Source organism: Engraulis encrasicolus, chromosome 12 (assembly GCF_034702125.1).
Source record: "Engraulis encrasicolus isolate BLACKSEA-1 chromosome 12, IST_EnEncr_1.0, whole genome shotgun sequence".
NCBI lineage: Eukaryota > Metazoa > Chordata > Actinopteri > Clupeiformes > Engraulidae > Engraulis > Engraulis encrasicolus.
In genome coordinates, this window is record NC_085868.1 from 27,314,786 (window position 1) to 27,320,772 (window position 5,987).

The following is a 5,987-nucleotide window of genomic DNA, read 5'->3' on the forward strand; positions in this document are numbered from 1 at the left end:
ACATAAACAATAAAAAAGGCGCTCATTGTTATTTAAGACACAGGCATTTACATCAAATATAAAACAAAACAGAAACGAATTTCAAAAAATAATTACAATAATTAATTCAAGAATTACAAATTTTGCCAATTTTTGCTTGGAGGTTATGACTTCATACAATCTACACTAGACACATGTGGAAGGTATGTGGAAGTGAAACACGATCAAACAAACTCATCAACTTTTTTACTGTAAGTTCAGGCCTAAAAGGCTGCGTCATTCAGTGACATCTGGAATTTCCTTTGTCGTGAAACAATCACAGAAATGATAAGACGCTTTCTTTACACGAAAGCCACAATCAATCGATCACCAAAAAAAGCTTCCAGGCAGGCCCAGAGCAAACAGGCCTAGACCAGGAGGAGTAGGCTGCTGCCGTATACGTGTGAAAAACCACAACACTAACCCTTATCGTTTATTATGCTATCTCTTCAAAATGCCACCCAACACCCGCAATAAAGCGCATGCGACGAGTGTCGGGGTGACAAATGCACTCGATTTCATTAAACAACTCCTCCCGAGCAGCGTACCCTCAACGGGGAAATAAAATGGAAGCGTCACGCTCCATCCAAGCCTGGTCTGGGAGAAAAAATCAGGCCGGGCATTTTATAGCCAGGCCCGGTCCGCCAGGCATTGACAGAGACAATGAAGCCTGTGGCAACATATTTAATCTTCTATTACGAGCTATTTTGACCACAAACAACCAAAATGAATATTTAAATCTGACTCTGAGAGTTCTGCTGAAGCAACATGAGGACTAATACCACTATTGAGGGGAGGGCCAGGCCACAATCATCAACAGTCCCCCGAGCAAATGCCCTGCATGTCCTACGGCCAATACAGCCTTGGCTCCATCTACTGTTGCCATCCATCCGCATGCTGCATTAGGCATCAAAGAGCGATCCAAAATGTTTGCTAAGGAAATCCGGACACAGGGGAGATGACACAGTATACACAGTGCCTGGCAGGTGGGCAGGCAGGTAGACCGTAAAGGAAGAGGCCTGATATTTGTGGAGCTTTTAGTGAGGGCTTTTAGTGTTCTTATCGCTCTGCTGGATGGATCTAGTTGTCTGTGTGTGTGCGTGTGTGCGTGTGTGCGTGTGTGCGTGTGTGCGTGTGTGTGTGTGTGTGTGTGTGTGTGTGTGTGTGTGTGTGTGTGTGTGTGTGTGTGTGTGCGTGTGTGCGTGTGTGCGTGTGTGCATGCATGTGTGCATGCGTGTGTGCGTGTGTGTGTGTGTGTGTGTGTGTGTGTGCGTGTGTGCATGCATGTGTGCATGCGTGTGTGCGTGTGTGTGTGTGCGTGTGTACGCGTGTGTGTGTGAGAGTGGACTGTACGTGTGTGTTTGTGTGTGTTTCTAAACTGGTTCTTCACTGAGCAACCTCCAGTGTATGACACCAGTGTAACTTCTAGTGAAAATCTAGTTCCAGCTGCCTTTGCAAAGGTATCATATCATAAAACATATGGCACAAACCCAGAATAGATAAATGTTTGTCATCTCAGCAGCTGTTGAGAAGCATTTGGAATCGGTCATCTTGACTTTATGGCAATATAATAGACACATTAGTACAGTGTCATCTCACCTCACTGATAGAGTAGGGGTTCAGGTTGGGTAATGGTGGTACAGAAATGGTACACAGTCAATGGTAAATGGAACATAGTAAAAAAAATGCAGTGCGAATTCAACACTTAGCGATTCGATTTAACATCTTCTAGAATGTATTTGGTCCCAGAGTACTCTCTAAGTGTTGAATTAACACAGCATTTTTTACTGTCTAATGTGCATGCTATGTATGTACTATGCATCGACCTCCTCATGACACACATGATTCATATTGACAGTTCCCTTGATGTCATTCCCTCCCGTCATTGCGCATCTGGTGTCGTCATGTATGGTATAGGTGTCACAGCACAGGTGACGCAAGTGACACATCATTGTCTCTTAGGTGTTCATGTGCGCAATACCTTAACAGTATTTGACTGACTATCCTCTGCGCTGTTTACGGTGTAAGATAATGCTAATGCACTTTACATAGGCCCACCTGCTGCAAACAGGATACCCCACCAGTAAAAAGCTACTGCTACTGCCACACTTCAAAGTGCAGCCATTATAGTGGTGAAATGAACGCGAGACTGTCACGGTTCATCGCCTTTTACAGTAGGCCTATTAAAGGTGCACTGTGTAAGATTTTTAGTTGTTTATTTCCAGAATCCATGCAACCCATTCACTAATGTTACCTTTTTCATGAATACTTACCACCCCCATCAAATTCAAAGTATTCATTATGACTGGAAAAATTGCTCTTTTTATATATGAAAAGGGGGATCTTCTCCATTGTCCGCTATTTTAAAATTCCAGAAATAGCCATTTTTAACTGCAGAAATGACTGTACTTGGGCCATACTAAAAAATATTAGTTTATTACTTTGTAAACTTTCATGAAAAGATCAAATTTAGCAATAGGCAACCCAGTTTCAATGGCCAGCATTGCAGTACCTTTTTTGACCATTTCCTGCACAGTGTCCCTTTAAAGGCTAAAAAACAGAACGCTTTTGAGCAATGCAGCAATTACTTATGAAAGGGTTTATGTTTGAGCAAACTGCCTTTCTTGTTACGTCTTTAAATGTCTCCATAATTCTGCATAAAATAATGCAAAGACAGTGAAAGCAAAAGATTGTGTGGTTTCTTTTCCTTTCACGAATGACCTCTTCTGTTCCCAGCAGTGTTAATTTTGTCAGCTTTTTTTGATTTAGTCGTAGTCTTAGTCACAATGACGAAAATCAATTTTAGTCTTAGTCATATTTTAGTCATTGCCTTCCCAATTTAGTCTTAGTCTTAGTCTAAATGACGAAAATCAATTTTAGTCTTAGTCAATTTTTAGTCATTTTAGTCATTTTAGTCAACACTGTACATAATAGAACTTCTCCACACACTGCTTCTCTTTTGAACATATATCACTGACTGTACAGAATAACCCTCTCCGCACACGGCTTCTCTTTTTAACATACATCATTGACTGTACAGAATAAACCTTCTTCACACACTGGTTCTCTTTTTCAAAATTTTATTGAACACCAGTGTTAATTTTGTCAGCTTTTTAAAATTTCGTCTTAGTCTTAGTCACAATGACGAAAATCAATTTTAGTCTTAGTCATATTTTAGTCATTGCCTTCCCAATTTAGTCTTAGTCTTAGTCTAAATGACGAAAATCAAAAAAGGGCATTGACGAAATATTTTAGTCATAGTCATGGTTGACGAAATTAACACTGGTTCCCAGTACGGACAACAATAACCAACCTGTTGGCCAGCACAAAAGATAGGGAAATTACTGGCACACAAAATGTATCAACAACCAGGGTTGGACTGGGGCCAAAGCAAGGCCCAGGTACTTCTTTATCATAGCCCAGCCCCCGTTTTTCCCACAATATTCTGATAGGCTCAGTCCATTACACAGTATCCTAAAGAAGGACCAATGGGATACTCCATCTATGTAAATGGTGGGCCGGTATCCAAAGACAAAAAACAAAGGAAACAAAACTAAAAGAACAACAATAGCTGCAATGAACAACAGCCATAGTCAACATCGGCCCCTGAGGACTGTTGGTCCACCAGGAAAATGCCCTGTATGCCAGATTACCAGTAGGTTACATAAAAGGCCGTTATAGGGACCAGATTGCACACATCATTCAGCTCCATGGACAAATCGACGTGAAGTATAGGAATGTGACATACTTACTAAACACTTTCCCTTGCTCTTTTAACCTATTTCAAGCATGCCACACCTTCCCCTACTTGAGCGATGAAATGTTTGAGGGGAGTTAAAGACAGATGGGGTAAACATTCCTCCGAACTAAGACGAGGCCCTGCTGCTGGGAAACTTTCCATCTGAGAGCAGATATTCAAGGATTCAAGGAGCTTCTATTGTCAGAAGACCTGATATGTAGAGTATAGAGTAGAATAGAGTAACTTTACTGATCCTGGAGGAAATTAAGGTGTCCGGCCGCATACAGAAATATAATATATTGTAAATAGGCCTACAGCATGTAATATTATAAATTACAATGTACGACAGTATGATAATTTGAAACATTGTTTTCTGATTAGAATTGTGTTATAGACGTCAGTTAACATACCACAATGAGGGCATAAAAGTTGTCATTTAAAAGGGATATAAATGATGGAAATTAGCCTTATGGCTATAATCTTGTATTTTGCATTTTGTCTAAACACTGGTAATATATGCTGTCCCTTTGTTAAATAAATAAACTTGAAACTTGAAAAGTAAATAACAGCAAAACAAAAGCAAAAGGTAGGCTACAAAATGAGAGAGAGCAAGAGAGAAAGAGAGAGAGAGAGAGAGAGAGAGACAGACAGACAGAGACAAAGAAAGAGACAGAAAGAAAGAGACGGAAAGAAAGAGACAGAAAAAGAAAAAGAAAAAGAAAAAGGAAAACAAAAAGAAAAAGAAAGAGAACAAGAAAAAGAACAAGAAAAAGAAAGAGAAAATGAATTGGTCTTCAGGGGATTGGTCTGAACAAGCGCTGTGACACACACACGTACGCACACACACACGCACACACACACACACACACGCATGCACGCACGCACACACGCGCGCAAACACACACACACACACACGCACGCACGCACGCACGCACGCACGCACGCACGCACGCACGCACGCACACACTGACGTCTGCTCCCTCTACAATAAACCTAAATCACTACACCCCTTACCATATGCTGTAGGCCTATGCAAGGAAATTATGTGTGGTAATGTAATTATAAGCTTTATTTCCTGTTCCTAAGTTTCACACGGTCTTAGTTATCTTGTGCAATCCACAAGTATCTTATGTTCTGTATCTTCTGTTTGGAGAGACACACACGAAATTGACCCCTGTTCTCTCTCTCTCTCTCTGTCTCTCTGTCTCTCTCTCTCTCTCTCTCTCTCTCTCTGTCTCTCTGTCTCTCTCTCTCTCTCTCTGCTGCTGAATTTACTTCAAGAGTAATAAAAAATGCTTTAGTTGTTGGTCTGCAATGTCTAATCAATATCAGTAGTTGTTTGATTTGCGAAACATTGAGCAAGAGACAAGTTAACACCGTGGTCCCCATGTAAGAATACAGCACCCCCTACCCCCCACCCAACACAGACCGCGCATACACACACACACACACACACACACACACACACACACACACACACACACACACACACAGACAACACACACACACACACACGCGTACGCACATGCGCACGTGCGCGCGTACACACACACACACACACAGACACACACACAGACACACACACACACACACACACACACACACACACACACACACACACACACACACACACACACGTGCATGCACACACACACACACACACACACACACACACACACACACACACACACACACACACACACACACACACACACACACACACACACACACACACACACACAAACCCTCCTATAATCACAATAATAAGAGCATGGGTAATGACGCTCTCCAAGGGGCCCCCTTTCAGTGCAACTTTCCCTTGCGTCACAGCACAGAGCACAGAGCAGCGCCCCTTCTCATATTCAACAACCAGTCGGCTTTGAAGTAGGCTGTTTAAATAGGACCTAAATACACTCATCTATTGTAAGATACTTTGACCATGTGACTCCAATTACTTTGTGGTGTGTGTTCTTATAATTGACACGGAATGATATGATCATCATTATAGTTACAAAGCTTTGACTCCCAGGAATGTCAATTGGCCTTTGAATACCTTGCAGTTTGGACATTTTTACAATAACGCAGGTCCTGCAGAAAATATGAAGGAACAGACGCAATAAAGTCATTCACAATGCGCGTCCCCTGACTTGCCTGACTCTGCAATGCGTTGTTGATGTTGCCTATTCTAGTCCCCACATTCCTGGAGCTGTATACATGGGGGCAAGCGCGT